Raw genomic sequence first — 18,838 nt, forward strand, 5'->3', positions numbered from 1 at the left:
ACCTGGTTGCCGCTCTTTTTCACCACTTAGTAAGCCCCACTCACCTGGTGCCTTCCTACTTGCTGCTCTTTTCCCTACTTAAGGAGCCCTCCAGCCTCTTTTCCTTTGCAGCTGGGGAACAGTGTAAGTGGACCTTGGTCACCTGGCCTAAGCCCCACCCACCTGGTGCCTTCCTGGTTGCTGCTCTTTTTCACCACTTAGCAAGCCCCGCCCGCCTGGTTCCTTCCTGCTTGCTGCTCTTTTCCCTACTTAAGGAGCCCTCCCGCCTCTTTTCCTTTGCAGCTGGGGAGCAGGTGTAAGTGGATCTAGGTCACCTGGCCTAAGCCCCACCCACCTGGTTGCCGCTCTTTTTCACCACTTAGTAAGCCCCACTCACCTGGTGCCTTCCTGGTTGCTGCTCTTTTTCACCACTTAGCAAGCCCCACCCACCTGGTGCCTTCCTGCTTGCTGCTCTTTTCCCTACTTAAGGAGCCCTCCAGCCTATTTTCCTTTGCAGCTGGGGAGCAGGTGTAAGTGGATCTAGTTCACCTGGCCAAAGCCCCGCCCGCCTGGTGCCTTCCTGCTTGCCACTCTTTTCCCTACTTAAGGAGACCTCCAGCCCCTTTTCCTTTGCAGCTGGGGAGCAGGTGTAAGTGGATCTAGGTCACCTGGCCTATGCCCCGCCCTCCTGGTGCCTTCCTGGTTGCCACTCTTTTCCCTATGTAAGGAGCTCTGCAGCCTCTTTTACTTTGCAGCTGGGGAGCAGGTGTAAGTGTATCTAGGTCACCTGGCCTAAGCCCCGCCCACCTGGTGCCTTCCTGGTTGCCGCTCTTTTTCACCACTTTGCAAGCCCCGCCCGCCTGGTGCCTTCCTGCTTGCTGCTCTTTTCCCTACTTAAGGAGTCCTCCAGCCTCTTTTCCTTTGCAGCTGGGGAGCAGGTGTAAGCGGATCTAGTGCCTTCCTGGTTGCCGCTCATTTTCACCACTTAGCAAGCCCCGCCCACCTGGTGCCGTCCTGCTTGCTGCTCTTTTCCCTACTTAAGGAGCCCTCCAGCCTCTTTTCCTTAGCAGCTGGGGAGCAGGTGTAAGTGGATCTAGGTCACCTGGCCGAAACCCCGCCCACCTGGTACCTTCCTGGTTGCTGCTCTTTTTCACCACTTAGCAAGCCCCGCCCACCTGGTGCCTTCCTGCTTGCTGCTCTTTTCCCTACTTAAGGAGCCCTCCAGCCTCTTTTCCTTTGCAGCTGGGGAGCAGGTGTAAGCGGATCTAGTGCCTTCCGGGTTGCCGCTCATTTTCACCACTTAGCAAGCCCCGCCCACCTGGTGCCTTCCTGCTTGCTGCTCTTTTCCCTACTTAAGGAGCCCTCCAGCCTCTTTTCCTTAGCAGCTGGGGAGCAGGTGTAAGTGGATCTAGGTCACCTGACCGAAACCCCGCCCACCTGGTACCTTCCTGGTTGCTGCTCTTTTTCACCACTTAGCAAGCCCCACCCACCGGGTGCCTTCCTGGTTGCCACTCTTTTTCACCACTTAGCAAGCCCCGCCCACCTGGGGCCTTCATGCTTGCTGCTCTTTTCCCTACTTAAGGAGCCCTCCAGCCTCTTTTCCTTTGCAGCTGGGGAGCTGGTGTAAGTGGATCTAGGTCACCTGGCCTAAGCCCCACCCACCTGGTTGCCACTCTTTTTCACCACTTAGTAAGCCCCACTCACCTGGTGCCTTCCTACTTGCTGCTCTTTTCCCTACTTAAGGAGCCCTCCAGCCTCTTTTCCTTTGCAGCTGGGGAGCAGGTGTAAGTGTATCTAAGTCACCTGGCCTAAGCCCTGCCCACCTGGTGCCTTCCTGGTTGCTGTTCTTTTTAACCACTTAGCAAGCCCCGCCCACCTGGTGCCTTCCTGCTTGCTGCTCTTTTCCCTACTTAAGGAGCCCTCCAGCCTCTTTTCCTTTGCAGCTGGGGAGCTGGTGTAAGTGGATCTAGGTCACCTGGCCTAAGCCCCACCCACCTGGTTGCCACTCTTTTTCACCACTTAGTAAGCCCCACTCACCTGGTGCCTTCCTACTTGCTGCTCTTTTCCCTACTTAAGGAGCCCTCCAGCCTCTTTTCCTTTGCAGCTGGGGAGCAGGTGTAAGTGTATCTAAGTCACCTGGCCTAATCCCTGCCCACCAGATGCCTTCCTGGTTTCCGCTCTTTTTTACCATTTAGCAAGCCCCGCCCACCTGGTGCCTTCCTGCTTGCTGCTCTTTTCTCTACTTAAGGAACCCTCCAGCCTCTTTTCCTTTGCAGTTGGGGAGCAGGTGTAAGTGGATCTAGGTCACCTGGCCTAAGCCCTGCCCACCTGGTGCCTTCATGGTTGCTGTTCTTTTTAACCACTTAGCAAGCCCCGCCCACCTTGTGCCTTCCTGCTTGCTGCTCTTTACCCTACTTAAGGAGCCCTCCAGCCTCTTTTCCTTTGCAGCTGGGGAGCAGGTGTACGTGGATCTAGGTCACCTGGCCTAAGCCCCGCACACCTGGTGCCTTCCTGGTTGCTGCTCTTTTCCCTACTTAAGGAGCCCTCCAGCCTCTTTTCTTTTGCAGCTGGGGAGCAGGTGTACGTGGATCTAGGTCACCTGGCCTAAGCCCCAACCACCTGGTGCCTTCCTGGTTGCTGCTCTTTTTCACCACTTAGCAAGCCCCACCCACCTGGTGCCTTCCTGGTTGCCGCTCTTTTTCACCACTTAGCAAGCCCCGCCCACCTGGTGCCTTCCTGCTTGCTGCTCTTTTCCCTACTTAAGGAGCCCTCCAGCCTCTTTTCCTTTGCAGCTGGGGAGCAGGTGTAAGTGGATCTAGGTCACCTGGCCTAATCCCTGCCCACCAGATGCCTTCCTGGTTTCCGCTCTTTTTTACCATTTAGCAAGCCCCGCCCACCTGGTGCCTTCCTGCTTGCTGCTCTTTTCTCTACTTAAGGAGCCCTCCAGCCTCTTTTCCTTTGCAGCTGGGGAGCAGGTGTAAGTGGATCTAGGTCACCTGGCCTAATCCCTGCCCACCAGATGCCTTCCTGGTTTCTGCTCTTTTTTACCATTTAGCAAGCCCCGCCCAACTGGTGCCTTCCTGCTTGCTGCTCTTTTCCCTACTTAAGGAGACCTTCAGCCTCTTTTTCTTTGCAGCGGGGGAGCAGGTGTAAGTGGATCTAGGTCACCTGGCCTAAGCCCCACCCACCTTGTGCCCTCCTGGTTGCTGCTCTTTTTCACCACTTAGCAAGCCCCACCCACCTGGTGCCTTCCTGCTTGCTGCTCTTTTCTCTACTTAAGGAGCCCTCCAGCCTCTTTTCCTTTGCAGCTGGGGAGCAGGTGTAAGTGGATCTAGGTCACCTGGCCTAAGCCCCGCCCACCTGGGGCCTTCATGGTTGCTGCTCTTTTCCCTACTTAAGGAGCCCTCCAGCCTCTTTTCTTTTGCAGCTGGGGAGCAGGTGTACGTGGATCTAGGTCACCTGGCCTAAGCCCCACCCACCTGTTGCCTTCCTGGTTGCTGCTCTTTTTCACCACTTAGCAAGCCCCACCCACCTGGTGCCTTCCTGGTTGCCGCTCTTTTTCACCACTTAGCAAGCCCCGCCCACCTGGTGCCTTCCTGCTTGCTGCTCTTTTCCCTACTTAAGGAGCCCTCCAGCCTCTTTTCCTTTGCAGCTGGGGAGCAGGTGTAAGTGGATCTAGGTCACCTGGCCTAATCCCTGCCCACCAGATGCCTTCCTGGTTTCTGCTCTTTTTTACCATTTAGCAAGCCCCGCCCACCTGGTGCCTTCCTGCTTGCTGCTCTTTTCTCTACTTAAGGAGCCCTCCAGCCTCTTTTCCTTTGCTGCTGGGGAGCAGGTGTAAGTGGATCTAGGTCACCTGGCCTAAGCCCTGCCCACCTGGTGCCTTCCTGGTTGCTGTTCTTTTTAACCACTTAACAAGCCCCGCCCACCTTGTGCCTTCCTGCTTGCTGCTCTTTTCCCTACTTAAGGAGCCCTCCAGCCTCTTTTCCTTTGTAGCTGGGGAGCAGGTGTAAGTGGATCTAGGTCACCTGGCCTAAGCCCCGCCCACCTGGTTGCCGCTCTTTTTCACCACTTAGTAAGCCCCACTCACCTGGTGCCTTCCTACTTGCTGCTCTTTTCCCTACTTAAGGAGCCCTCCAGCCTCTTTTCCTTTGCAGCTGGGGAGCAGGTGTAAGCGGATCTAGGTCACCTGGCCTAAGCCCCGCCCACCTGGTGCCTTCCTGGTTGCTGCTCTTTTTCTCCACTTAGCAAGTCCCGCCCACCTGGTTCCTTCCTGCTTGCAGCTCTTTCCCTACTTAAGGAGCCCTCCAGCCTCTTTTCTTTTGCAGCTGGGGAGCAGGTGTAAGTGGACCTTGGTCACCTGGCCAAAGCCCCGCCCGCCTGGTGCCTTCCTGCTTGCCACTCTTTTCCCTACTTAAGGAGTCCTCCAGCCCCTTTTCCTTTGCAGCTGGAGAGCAGGTGTAAGTGGATCTAGGTCACCTGGCCTATGCCCCGCCCACCTGGTGCCTTCCTGGTTGCCACTCTTTTCCCTATGTAAGGAGCTCTCCATCCTCTTTTCCTTTGCAGCTGGGGAGCAGTGTAAGTGGACCTTGGTCACCTGGCCCAAGCCCCGCCCACCTGGTGCCTTCCTGGTTGCTGCTCTTTTTCACCACTTAGCAAGCCCCGCCCACCTGGTGCCTTCCTGCTTGCTGCTCTTTTCCCTACTTAAGGAGCCCTCCCGCCTCTTTTCCTTTGCAGCTGGGGAGCAGGTGTAAGTAGATCTAGGTCACCTGGCCTAAGCCCCACCCACCTGGTTGCCACTCTTTTTCACCACTAAGTAAGCCCCACTCACCTGGTGCCTTCCTACTTGCTGCTCTTTTCCCTACTTAAGGAGCCCTCCAGCCTCTTTTCCTTTGCAGCTGGGGAGCAGGTGTAAGTGTATCTAAGTCACCTGGCCTAAGCCCCGCCCACCTGGTGCCTTCCTGGTTGCCGCTCTTTTTCACCACTTTACAAGCCCCTCCCACCTGGTGCCTTCCTGCTTGCTGCTCTTTTCCCTACTTAAGGAGCCCTCCAGCCTCTTTTCCTTTGCAGCTGGGGAGCAGGTGTAAGCGGATCCAGTGCCTTCCTGGTTGCCACTCTTTTTCACCACTTAGCAAGTCCTGCCCACCTGGTGCCTTCCTGCTTGCTGCTCTTTTCCCTACTTAAGCAGCCCTCCAGCCTCTTTTCCTTAGCAGCTGGGGAGCAGGTGTAAGTGGATCTAGGTCACCTGGCCGAAACCCCGCCCACCTGGTACCTTCCTGGTTACTGCTCTTTTTCACCACTTAGCAAGCCCCACCCACCTGGTGCCTTCCTGGTTGCCACTCTTTTTCACCACTTAGCAAGCCCCACCCACCTGGTGCCTTCCTGCTTGCTGCTCTGTTCCCTACTTAAGGAGCCCTCCAGCCTCTTTTCCTCTGCAGCTGGGGAGCAGGTGTAAGTGGATCTAGGTCACCTGGCCTAATCCCTACCCACCAGATGCCTTCCTGGTTTCCGCTCTTTTTTACCATTTAGCAAGCCCCGCCCACCTGGTGCCTTCCTGCTTGCTGCTCTTTTCTCTACTTAAGGAACCCTCCAGCCTCTTTTCCTTTGCAGCTGGGGAGCAGGTGTAAATGGATCTAGGTCACCTGGCCTAAGCCCTGCCCACCTGGGGCCTTCCTGGTTGCTGTTCTTTTTAACCACTTAGCAAGCCCCGCCCACCTTGTGCCGTCCTGCTTGCTGCTCTTTTCCCTACATAAGGAGCCCTCCAGCCTCTTTTCCTTTGCAGCTGGGGAGCAGGTGTAAGTGGATCTAGGTCACCTGGCCTAAGCCCCGCCCACCTGGTTGCCGCTCTTTTTCACCACTTAGTAAGCCCCACTCACCTGGTGCCTTCCTACTTGCTGCTCTTTTCCCTACTTAAGGAGCCCTCCAGCCTCTTTTCCTTTGCAGCTGGGGAACAGTGTAAGTGGACCTTGGTCACCTGGCCTAAGCCCCACCCACCTGGTGCCTTCCTGGTTGCCGCTCTTTTTCACCACTTAGCAAGCCCCGCCCACCTGGTGCCTTCCTGCTTGCTGCTCTTTTCCCTACTTAAGAAGCCCTCCCGCCTCTTTTCCTTTGCAGCTGGGGAGCAGGTGTAAGTGGATCTAGGTCACCTGGCCTAAGCCCCACCCACCTGGTTGCCGCTCTTTTTCACCACTTAGTAAGCCCCACTCACCTGGTGCCTTCCTGGTTGCTGCTCTTTTTCACCACTTAGCAAGCCCCACCCACCTGGTGCCTTCCTGGTTGCTGCTCTTTTTCACCACTTAGAAAGCCGCACCCACCTGGTGCCTTCCTGCTTGCTGCTCTTTTCCCTACTTAAGGAGCCCTCCAGCCTATTTTCCTTTGTAGCTGGGGAGCAGGTGTAAGTGGATCTAGGTCACCTGGCCAAAGCCCCGCCCGCCTGGTGCCTTCCTGCTTGCCACTCTTTTCCCTACTTAAGGAGACCTCCAGCCCCTTTTCCTTTGCAGCTGGGGAGCAGGTGTAAGTGGATCTAGGTCACCTGGCCTATGCCCCGCCCACCTGGTGCCTTCCTGGTTGCCACTCTTTTCCCTATGTAAGGAGCTCTGCAGCCTCTTTTCCTTTGCAGCTGGGGAGCAGGTGTAAGTGTATCTAGGTCACCTGGCCTAAGCCCCGCCCACCTGGTGCCTTCCTGGTTGCCGCTCTTTTTCACCACTTAGCAAGCCCCGCCCGCCTGGTGCCTTCCTACTTGCTGCTCTTTTCCCTACTTAAGGAGTCCTCCAGCCTCTTTTCCTTTGCAGCTGGGGAGCAGGTGTAAGCGGATCTAGTGCCTTCCTGGTTGCCGCTCATTTTCACCACTTAGCAAGCCCCGCCCACCTGGTGCCTTCCTGCTTGCTGCTCTTTTCCCTACTTAAGGAGCCCTCCAGCCTCTTTTCCTTAGCAGCTGGGGAGCAGGTGTAAGTGGATCTAGGTCACCTGGCCGAAACCCCGCCCTCCTGGTACCTTCCTGGTTGCTGCTCTTTTTCACCACTTAGCAAGCCCCACCCACCTGGAGCCTTCCTGGTTGCCACTCTTTTTCACCACTTAGCAAGCCCCGCCCACCTGGTGCCTTCCTGCTTGCTGCTCTTTTCCCTACTTAAGGAGCCCTCCAGCCTCTTTTCCTTTGCAGCTGGGGAGCAGGTGTAAGCGGATCTAGTGCCTTCCGGGTTGCCGCTCATTTTCACCACTTAGCAAGCCCCGCCCACCTGGTGCCTTCCTGCTTGCTGCTCTTTTCCCTACTTAAGGAGCCCTCCAGCCTCTTTTCCTTAGCAGCTGGGGAGCAGGTGTAAGTGGATCTAGGTCACCTGACCGAAACCCCGCCCACCTGGTACCTTCCTGGTTGCTGCTCTTTTTCACCACTTAGCAAGCCCCACCCACCGGGTGCCTTCCTGGTTGCCACTCTTTTTCACCACTTAGCAAGCCCCGCCCACCTGGGGCCTTCCTGCTTGCTGCTCTTTTCCCTACTTAAGGAGCCCTCCAGCCTCTTTTCCTTTGCAGCTGGGGAGCTGGTGTAAGTAGATCTAGGTCACCTGGCCTAAGCCCCACCCACCTGGTTGCCACTCTTTTTCACCACTTAGTAAGCCCCACTCACCTGGTGCCTTCCTACTTGCTGCTCTTTTCCCTACTTAAGGAGCCCTCCAGCCTCTTTTCCTTTGCAGCTGGGGAGCAGGTGTAAGTGTATCTAAGTCACCTGGCCTAATCCCTGCCCACCAGATGCCTTCCTGGTTTCCGCTCTTTTTTACCATTTAGCAAGCCCCGCCCACCTGGTGCCTTCCTGCTTGCTGCTCTTTTCTCTACTTAAGGAACCCTCCAGCCTCTTTTCCTTTGCAGCTGGGAAGCAACTGCTGGGTCTGTTCACATTTACCGCAACACGGGGATAAGGGGCTAGGTTGGTATATTCATCCTTTACCGTTGACAACTGCTTGCTATGCTTCTCTTAGAGCACTGTTCTTTGGCCGATGGAATGATAGCGTCTCAGGGAACTTTGATGGCACCAATTTGAATAGTTTTGAGAAACGTGTTTTGACTCCCCTGGGATGCTCTCATTTTGAAAATAGGAGTAAACCGAATGTTGCTTCTATTAGGCCTTCTGATAGACTGTCCCGTCCCTTTCAATCTTTGATTTCCTTTAAAATGGCTCAGATAGGCAATAAGGATAACATGCCTCCTTCTTACACTGTTAACCATAGCCCCGATTCAGTTTCTTTCTGCATACAGAGGAATGGCACTCGGTCAATGGGAGTTTTTAAAGGTTGTGCCAACGTTGCAAATTTGACTGTGGAAGACAGACCTTTGTATGTAGGTGAACCTGTCTATTTTGTTTGCGGTAATGTAGCGTTTCCATGGTTGCTCAGGGATTGCCAGGGAACCTGTTATTTAGGGATCCTGTTACCTGGGATGTTCATAGCAATTACTATAGACATTTCAAAGGCTCGTCCACGGCGGGACGAGAATGGTGACACCCCAGCACAAGTGTTGGGAGATATAGTGAAATCAATTGTGCCATTTTGGGGGCAGATAGCGAATTCAGAGGATATCAGGAGACTAGCGAGAGTACTGGAGAGAACCATCAACCGGACCACGGATATACTCTATAATATGACGTTAGAGCAGAAAGCAATAAGATGAGTAGCACTCCAAAATCGAATGGCATTAGATGTAATTTTAGCTGAGCGTGGTGGAGTATGCAAATTAGTGGGGTCCGCTTGCTGCGTTTTTGTACCGGATTCCTCCCAACTATCTTCAAGGCAATACAGAATCTGCACGTCCTTAGTTCCGAAGTGCATGTTCCCGAGGGAAATTGGGATCTTGGCGCTTGGTTCTGGGACTTCTTGCGGTCTTGGGGTTGGAAGGTACTTTAGGCCTTATTAATTATTTTGGGAATTCTGTTGTTCCTTTGTTGCTGTATTCATTGTCTGCCTGGTATGTGTTCAATGCTAGGGGGATGTTGCGCACAAGCGATAAATTCGATAGGACATAAGGTGTATGCCTCAGTTAAAACTCCCAAAGAATATGTGTTAAAGGAGATATTAGTAAAATACCTAATGGCAATAGATATTTCAGATAGTGATTCAGGGTACATGGATACTGATGCGTGGAGTTATTCGCAAGGAGACCCAAAGTAGTTTTTAGCACTTGGCAAAGGCCAAAAGGAGGGTTTGTCGGAATTGAAAGTATATTGTGCCTCATATTGTGAAAAATATATTTAATATTGGCCTACGCCAAGCTGCTCAAAAGTCGCTTGCGAGAGAAATCTGTGTTGCAAGGTCCTGACCTTTAATCCATGTAGGCCGCCATTTTGGGTCAAACCGCCATTTTAGGATTTGTTGTGGAAAAGTCACCCTGTGAGCTAAAATGGTGGACGATGTCTTTGCAAAATACAACATGGCCGTCTTGACCTCTGTACATCGCTAATGTGTAATCTGCCTGCAGGCTACTTGTTGAGGTCATGAACTGAGACCTCGTCCTACGTTGACCTATGTGTAAAGGGATTACTCGCGCTGTGGGATGTTTTTACCCATGCATCTGCATGTTAAAAATCTGACACTTCATCAATTAATGTCCATACTCCTTGCGCACATGTGTGTAATTTTGGGTAAATGTCCGATATTGCAAAACCAGTTAAAAAGCGCAAAATGTTGTCATTTTTTAATGCAAGCCCCCAGGAAGATCAGAGGCGGACAAGCATGGACCATAAGGAATATATAATGTGCACATGTAATTTCAACAAATTGTATATCTGGGAAGGATGTATTTGAATCAAATATAGATTTGTGGGCAAACTGACCAGGGGAGGATCCTCTGACCCATAAACAGACTTCATCATGCTGACAATCCATTTCCTTCCCCCAATCATGGGAGAGGGGAGAGGGGAGAATTGGGCCAATGACAAGTAGAGAGGGGCAGGCTTAGCTAGGCCCAGGCACACACCCATTTTCAAAACACATCAAAAGAGACTGCTGGGACAGGTAGAGACATTCAATTCCATTTGTTGCGGAGCATGCTGACCGACGACTTCACATCCAGAGATCCAGACTCCAAATCCATCAATCTCCAAAGACCAGAACTTTACTTCAGAACTTAAAGCAAGGGCCTAAACCCACAAACTGAGAACTCTTCTCAGCAGGCCTCAGCAACCTTAAAATCAATTGCAAACTCTTCCACAGCCGGGCGAGCTGTTTGAATTCTTTTGCCAAGAACAATTGCCAGAGACCAGACCAGAGATCCAGAGTGACCCAGACCGATGTGAGCAGAACCGGAGAGCTGACCCAGATCATTGTGAAGTGCCGAGACCAGAACCGGAGTCCAGTCCAAAACCTGACCAGATCCGTGACGAGGCCTAGTTCAAATTTATATTGTGAGTACCTAGCAGAACTGTGCAGAACCAATCTCTTAGTTAAAATAATCTAATCCAAACTATTTTAACCTAAGTAGAACTGCCTCCTAGAAATCGTGTCATCTGTCATTTGTAAAGCTGCACAACTGTCACCTGTCAATACTGAAGCTGCAAGCTGTCACCTGTCATTTTGAGTTTTACTTTAAATCCGAAAATCTACCTTTATCTAATCGTCCGTATCTCTGGAGCCGTTTGGGTTAGGAATTTTACTTTCATCTGAAAGCTTAGAATCTCAGCTTTCCAACGAACCTAGAACCGACTTGCTACTCCTTATACTTTTGCCGTAATCACAATTTACGCACTCGCGAATTTTGCCGCCATTTGCGATTTGGCCTGATTTCTTTACCTGTAAAAAGATAGCAGCTTTTTGCTTTCCTCTGCTAAAAATGTGTTTGCCTCTTAATAACCATCCCTGAATCATTGCTAAAGTGAGCCTGAGCTCATCCCAAGTATCTCTCACTCACCCTGAACCTCCTAAAGGGAATTAAAAGCATTTTCAGCATATTTCTCACTTAATTGCCACCACATTCAAAGCACTTGGGCCTGTGTTTCAAAACTCATACCGGTTTTCTCTAAGCTTGCTGGGGTGGGAATTGAATTTCGTATTGTATTTGATTGCATTCCTGAGAACTGTGTGTGTTACTTCCATCTCCTTCCATTTCTTACATTGGGGAGGGGGGTGAATTGCCAGGGAAAAAGTGATTATCTTATCTTTTGCTAAAATCATATCAAGTATTTCTGTACTGCATTTTATTCCTCATTGCTTTTCCCTTGAAATCATAAAAGTATTTTTGCTACTTTATCCATCCTATACTAACTCCTCATTGATTATAAAGAAGTGTGCTAGTGTCAGATTACCCATTGTTGATTAACATTATATTTATAAGGGCGATATTGATTATTAATTTATTATAAAAGCGTGGTATCTATATTTTGTTTTATTTCTCAAATAAACCTTTTAAACTTGCAAAACAGAACTACTTCTTGGCTCAGTGGGGTCAGGGGGATTCTAAGAGAGGGGTGTTATATAGGGGTAGTCATCCAGAACTCATGAACTGGACATAAAGATATATCAATAAGGGTTTCCATTCAGTATCCCAGACTAGGCATTGACTTAGCTGTAGTGTTGAATTGAATCCTCTTACAAATTGGGGGCTCGTAGCCGGGGATTCCGGATTAGATCTATCACTTGTGCAGATTAATACAGTGTACTAACTGACAAGATACATACATCCGGTCGGATCACCACGCTGTGTTACGCTGTAAAGCACTCCTCAAAGTAAAGCTCTAAGGAAACGGTCTGTTTTGCAAAAATAAAATACAAACTTCTGTAAGTCAAGAAGGAACTCAATTTCCAGAATGACTACACTGGTAGACATCAAAATAGCCAGAGAGCACTTCTTACATAAGCTATTTGTGAGAGGTGAGTGGACTCATCAGGACCAAACGGTCTGGTTGCAGGCAATCGCGCAACAGGTCACTGAAACAGGATCAGATATATGGGGGGATCAAGGCCCCCTACATGTGGCCCTGAGTGAACTATATATGGCCCCTAAAGCCAAAGATGAACATAATAAGATTGCCAGGATAGCGGCATAATTGTATCTATATATGGGAGCCATGCAGGACAAATGTGCTGAAGGCCAAGATCTGGCAAATAGGCAACAGATGGTGTTAGAGAAGGCCCAATCTGATCTGGACTCTTCTGAGCAGAGGCTGCTCAGGAGCCAGGAGTCAGAAAAGGACAGCAGACAGTACATCACTAAAATAAAGGAGGATATGGATGTGCTGCAACAGGAAAAGGCGGACCAGGATACCAGATTTCTGGCTTTGCAGAAGGAGTACCAAGAAGGTTTGGACTCCCTACTGCAGAGACAGAAAAAGCTGGAGCAACAATTAGATTTCAATAGGGCATGTACCGAGCAGGTAGTCACCCTGCAAAGCCACCTAGATAGGGAGAAGGCAGAGAGCAATAAACTGATTTTGAAAGACCTGGATACCCAGGCAGAGTTTGACCAGGAGCGCCAGAAAGCTGGTGCCTTCCAAAGGCAAAGGGACGACCTGGCGGCACAGATGCAGGCTCTTAGTCAGGAAAGGGATACCTTAGGCCAGGAAGTCTGCCACTTAAAAGGGAAAATGGAAGAAAATCACCTGGCCCTCCAGAGACTGGGTGACCTCCAAAAAGAACACCAGAACATGTTAGAGCACACCAGGAGGGTGGAGGATGCTCTGGCAAGAAAGCAGCAGGCCAATAGGGACACAGCTCAGGAGGTAACCCTCCTGCAGCAGAGACTGGCCCAGTACTCCAGGACCAATCAGGAGGCACAGAGAGAAAATGAGGCTCTCTGTCAGCACAATGATAGGCTCCAGCAACAGGTAGTGATGCAGGAGAGACTGATAGAGTCTAGAAAGGCCTTAACTGAGGAACTGAAAGCGAAGTCTCTTGCATTGCAACAGGGAGGAGGGGCTGATAGAGACGAGGTGCGCTGGGAAAGGGAAACGCCTGAGCATAACCTCAGGAGCCCTGGTACCAGAGGCCTTCATATCTCCCAGTCCCTGGACTCTGCCACCCCCAGGTCCCCCCGCGCACATGAGCCCAGGGCCACGGAGATGGCAGATTACTATCCAGCTAGAAGTATGGGGCTCATAGGCCAGTACCTCCCAAGAATGGATGGGCGGGCATCCGGGTATGGGCACCCAAGCACAGTGCAATTTAGTGGGGAACCCCAGGAGAGTAGGCCCATTAAGGCCATCCCGAAAACCTCTGCCCAGTTAGGTCAGTGGGGTGGGGTACCCATCAAATCCTGGCAGCAAGGAGGGATCTGAAGCCTCCTCTGAGCATTACAGGACACAGGAGACCAGGTCCCCACATTCTGCCAGCCATTCCCAGGCTCGCAGAATCCGGGAAAACCTGGAAGATCAGACGGGCACCTCTGGGAGCAGCGCTTCTGAGTCGGAGGATGAATGGACCAGGGTTACCCGAACCAAAAAGGCCAATAAGGCAAAAAAGGGCCTTGCTTAAGGACCCATTGAAACAAATAAAGGCAATAAGAAGTGTCATCACGCCTTATCATAAGAACGCCAAGTATTCTGTTTGGGAACACTTGGAGCTCTATGAGCAAATGATGGAGACTTTCCATTTGAAGGACAGCCAAAGCTGTATTCAATATGTAAAGTGGACCTTCTCACCAGAACACTCCAGTTTCTTTGCGGGGCTGGAGGATCAAAAACCATTCAAGGTGGTCCACATACAGAGCGGCCATCTTGAAACATTTTTCGGTGCACAGAAAACCTCAAGAGGCTCGCAAGGCAGCCTACAATTTGCAATGTGGGGAGGATCAGGCCCCACAAGAGTTTCTGCAAGAATTAAAACGTGCTTTTGCGCAGACCACCAGAAGGGTACGCACGGATAGCAGAGAATTTATCAATACGTTTTTCCATGCCTTACCCAAATACATAATGACCCAGCTCGTGAGAGATTTTCATGAGAAAAGATCTTTAGACTGGGTCATTGAACAGGCTACCCGGATCTATGAGGTGCAGAAACCTATCGAAAATAAAAATAACGCGCTGAAAAACCCCAAAACCAACAGCATCCCTGCTGCTGCCAAGGTGGCAGAGGTAAAGGTTCCGCCGTTTTAGATTTGGAGATCGGGGGCCTAAAAACCTGCCTGCACCAAATAATTCACAGCCCAGAAGGCCCTCGGGCCAGTCACAGACAGGGAGTCAAGGAGGTAGTCCCACAAATGGGGTCCCACGCTCCCTTGACTATGTAAGTCCCCGCTATAAGGGAAACCGACCAATCCTGGGTTATGTGTGGACTCCTCCAGCCCAAGGGGGGGATCCAGCCAAGCACCTAACCCAGGGAACTTCCCTCCCAACTTCCCACAGGAGGGCAGAAATTCTCTAAATCCTGGGCAGAACTTTTTCCCCAGGTATCCACCCAATTTCCAGCCCCAAAATCATCCATCCTTCTTTCCCCAATTCCCTGAACCCAGACAACATAATCCGGGAGAGGGGAGGCCAAGGGTGGAGGGGTACCAAAATCTTCCCAACCAGGGGTACTACCAGAGAAGGGATAGCTACCCTTCCCGGGATCAGCCCAGGAGAGAAAATAGAGCCCCGTATCAGCCTGAGCGGGTTTCACAGTTAGAGCGCCAGGTCCAAAATATGGCACGGGATCTGGGTCACATACTGAGGGCTCAACAGAACCCTCAGATGTGCATGCCACCGCAGAATGCCCCAAACTCTGGACCTGGTGCTCCAGAACAATGACGGGGGCAGCACCCCGATAACACATCGGTTCCCAGGGAGGAGGCACAAGGGAAAGGGGGGTGTAAAGCCTTGGAGGAAGCTTTCTTCCCAACCTGTAAACAGCCCCTGGAAAACCAGGAACCGGAAACAAAATCTCCTACCCCTGAAAGTCTGCCACCCAAGGAGCAGAGAGGAGGTAGGAGAAACAAAGGACCCAAACAGACCCACTTTGTGGAGGAGGTACAGGTCTTCCAATTTGAGGGAGAGGGATCCTCAGAAGATCCTGGGAAAAGGATCTTCTCCTTCAGAGATGGGGGAACTCCTCCCAAGGAAAAATAGGTCCCAAGGGATGTCAATTCAGACTGGGGAGATGTGGAGACTGAGCTACCGCCGCCCATCATCTCATCCCAGAACCGACAATACCGAAATCCCCTGGTTCAAACCCATCCTGGTGACTGCCTCCAAAAAGGGGGGGGCGGCCCAGAACCAGAACCAGGGGAACCCACAATGGCTCTGATCTCCAGTTGCCAACTTTTTCTTTCAGATTCCCAAAGCTCTCCACAGAATTCTGCCCAAATCTCTTCGCTAGCGATGTCCAAAACCAGAAAGTTAGCCCACCAGTTGTCCAAAAATGTGCATTATCTGTGCCCCCTTGAGGAGAAGGAGGGAAGATACTATGCCCCGGTACAAGTACAGGGGCAGGGTACAATTTTGGCACTGGTGGACACTGGATCCCAAGCTACCTTTCTGTCAAAAAGGGCCTTTGAGGAACTAAATGCAGGAAGGGGGGAGAATTACCGAATTCCTCTCACCTCTCTCCCTGGACAACTGCAGAACTTTGACGGGAAGGAAATTCCCGTTGAGGGGACTGCAGACTTGGACATTAAAATTGGGCGACACAAGGTGAAACACCTGGTCATAGTAGTGACTCCAGAGGGCACCCCTTGATTACTAGGGAATGAACTCCTGAGAAGGTTGTCACCCCTAATAGATTGCGTAAACAAGGTCCTCTGGACCGAGACTAGCCGACCAATCAAATTAAAACAGAGTGTCAACCATGTTAGTTTAAATGGCACCTGCCACATGGTTGAACAAAAATCTGACCAAGTAGAATTTCACTTCCAGAACAACCAAATTCCAGATGTGACAGTAATGGCAGTAGGACAACAGACTGGTGATGGGGGGTCCTCCCTATTTCTGAAAATCAACCTTCCTTCCAGTTTAAGGTGGTATTCCACACTGGAAGGAAACACCCTGAAATTCTTTACTAATCCACAATTAGAAACTCCCACTCCTATAGTCCAGAAAGATGTGAAATCAGCTCAGAGCCTGGCTGATATTCAGCAAATTGGAGAGCAGTTGTTCATCCCTGTCCAGTTAAATGATGGGAAGGACTCTGTTCTCGCTCGAGTGTGTGTGAACAACGGTAAGAGCTTCATCAGTGAAGCCATGTTCCGCCAACTCCCAAAAGATCCAGCCATTCCCACATTCAAACTGATAGACAAATGGGAAGTGGACCTGGAAGCACCTAATTCCAAACATCTCCTGCCAAGCAGGTGTATGCTCAAACTCTCCATTGGCAACAAGAGCATAGTCCATAATTGTTGGTCCGTGCGAGACGTCACTGCCGCCTTTTACATAGGCAGTGACATTCTCAATCGCTTTGCCATTAGTTTGGACCTAATAAACTTCAAAGCTTGGTCCCGATTAGTGGATAATCCCATGGGCTTTGATGATCCAGAAAAAGCATTTACGTCAGCTCAATTGCTACCTTATGCAGTTGAAATTCAGATCAAAGAGGAAGTCACCATCCCAGAAAGGACCCGACAATTCTCCCTGGAAGTGAAAGTTAAAAGAGAGGACAAAAATTGCAAAACCCTGATGCTTATTTACATCTAAATGCTTCTCTCCAACAGCAAGGGTTGGGGGTAAACCCAACTCCATTAGTCAACATAGAACATGACACCATTCCAATAGAGGTGGATAACAGCGACTTAAAGAGTATTGCTCTAGCCGCAGGCACCATTATTGGAATGGCGGTTGATGACCGACATTTCTCCATTGATCTAGGAAATGAACTGTTAGGACCAATCCCCAAGGAATGTTTTGACAGTGACAGTGATGACAAAACAACACCAGACAGGATCTTCACCCGGCATGGGGGGAACTTTCTGGTGTGCACTTCTTGCCCTTACGGTAAGGAAGATGTGACTTGTGACTTCAGGAGGGATGAGGTGATTTTCCAGGTCCATGAGGGCTGCCTTTCCCACCTGAAGCCTCCAGTCCAAATCAGCACTCTGACCAGGGACTTCTCCACCCAGCTGGAGGAGGCCGCTGAGATAGCCAAACCAGAAGTCTTTCCAGGCTTCAGGCAGATGGTGGAAGAGAGAGTCAACCTAGCTGATGCCTGTGTGACTCTGGAACAGAAGCAAAAGTTGAAACAAGTTTTCTTGGATTTCCAAGATCTCTTTGCGGTAGACTCATATGACTGTGGTCGCACCGGCATCCACACCACAACAATTCCCACGGACCCTGGAATGACTCCAGTGTTTGTGAAGCAATATCGCTTGCCTCTCGCATCCATTGAGTCCCTTACTGAAATAATTAAGAACCTAGAGTCCCGGGGAATAATCCGTCCAGTCCACAGCACTTTCAATAATCCGGTGCTGGGAATATTGAAGCCAAACGGCCAGTGGAGACACTGCGCTGACCTTAGGGAGCTCGACAAACGGGTCCATACTTCCCGATGGCCTCTGCCCTACATTGACCAAGGGCTGGCCCAGATTCAGGGGTCACAGGTATTCACAGCAATAGACCTGACCAATGGATACTGGACCGTGCCTGTCAGTAGGGAGGACCAATACAAACTGGCTTTTACCTTTGGGGGCCAGCAGTACACATGGACCCGGACTCCCTTCGGGTACCTCAACTCCGGCAATGAATTTAACATTTTCCTACATAAGGCCATGCCTGACCTGGGTGCGAGGGGTAACCTGGCTTATGTAGATGATGTCCTCATCAAAAGTTCATCTGTGGAGGAACACATAGCAGAGATCCATTATGTTCTGACACAGTTGAGGGCCGCCGGAGCAAAACTTTCCTTTCAGAAAGCACAGTGGTGTAGAACCTGTGTTAATTTCTTGGGGCATGAGATTACTCCTCAGGGTCTCTGTCCCCAAGAAAAGAAAGTGGAAGCACTCCAGAAACTGAAAGACCCCACAACTCTGCGGGAACTAAGGAGCCTCCTTGGACTGACTAATTACAGCAGAAAGTTCATTGAAGGCTACGCAGAGATCACTAGACCCCTGATTCATCTCTTGAAGGGGGGGGTCAAGTGGGAATGGGGTCCAGAACAATCCGAGGCGGTAAGACAACTCAAAAGAAGCCTCTCACAAGCGCCTTGCCTAGCTTACCCTGTCAGAAACAAGGAGTTCTTCCTGGAGACGGGGTTTGCTAAAACGTGCTTGATGGCAGTATTATACCAAAAGCATGACAAGGTCAATAAAGTAATCTCCAATGCGAGCAAAACTTTATCCTCTGTGGAGGCAAAATTCAATGATTGTGAGAAGGCACTCCTGGCAACGGTATGGGCATTGAAGAATTACCGCCCGTTTATCCAGGGGGAACACATCATAGTGGAGACTCCACACCAGCCTCTGCAATATCTCCAAAGTGACAGAATCCGGGCTGGAAATGTGAGTAATTCCTGAATTACTTCCTGGATTCTGTCAATGCAAGGCTTTCCGGTGGAGGTCAGATATGGCCAAAACAAGAAGAGTCCCCTCGCGCAAGGTCTGGCTGACTTGCATGATTGTGCCAGAGAAAACTGTCTCGAGGACGAAAGTCTAAAAATCAAGGACAACATGGAGGCATGCCTTAATTCCCCACACAAAGTCTTTGAAGAAGACAAGTGTGAGGGAATGCCCACTGTCTATGTGGATGGATGCTCTTACCATGTTGACAACGACAGGGAGAAAGAACTGGTGGCCGGCGTAGGGAATGCATGGGTGAATGAGTCACCAGAACCCTCCGCTGGATACAAAATTGGTCCCCGAAGTAGTCAGGTGACAGAATTGATGGCCGTGCATCAGGCCATCCTCACTGTTGTCCAGCATCAACTCCACGAACTGGTCATAATCACAGATTCGGATTATGTACGGAACGGGTTCGTGGAGCACC

This window comes from Ambystoma mexicanum, chromosome 4q (assembly GCF_040938575.1).
Source record: "Ambystoma mexicanum isolate Mex_15411 chromosome 4q, UKY_AmexF1_1, whole genome shotgun sequence".
In the NCBI taxonomy this organism is placed as follows: domain Eukaryota; kingdom Metazoa; phylum Chordata; class Amphibia; order Caudata; family Ambystomatidae; genus Ambystoma; species Ambystoma mexicanum.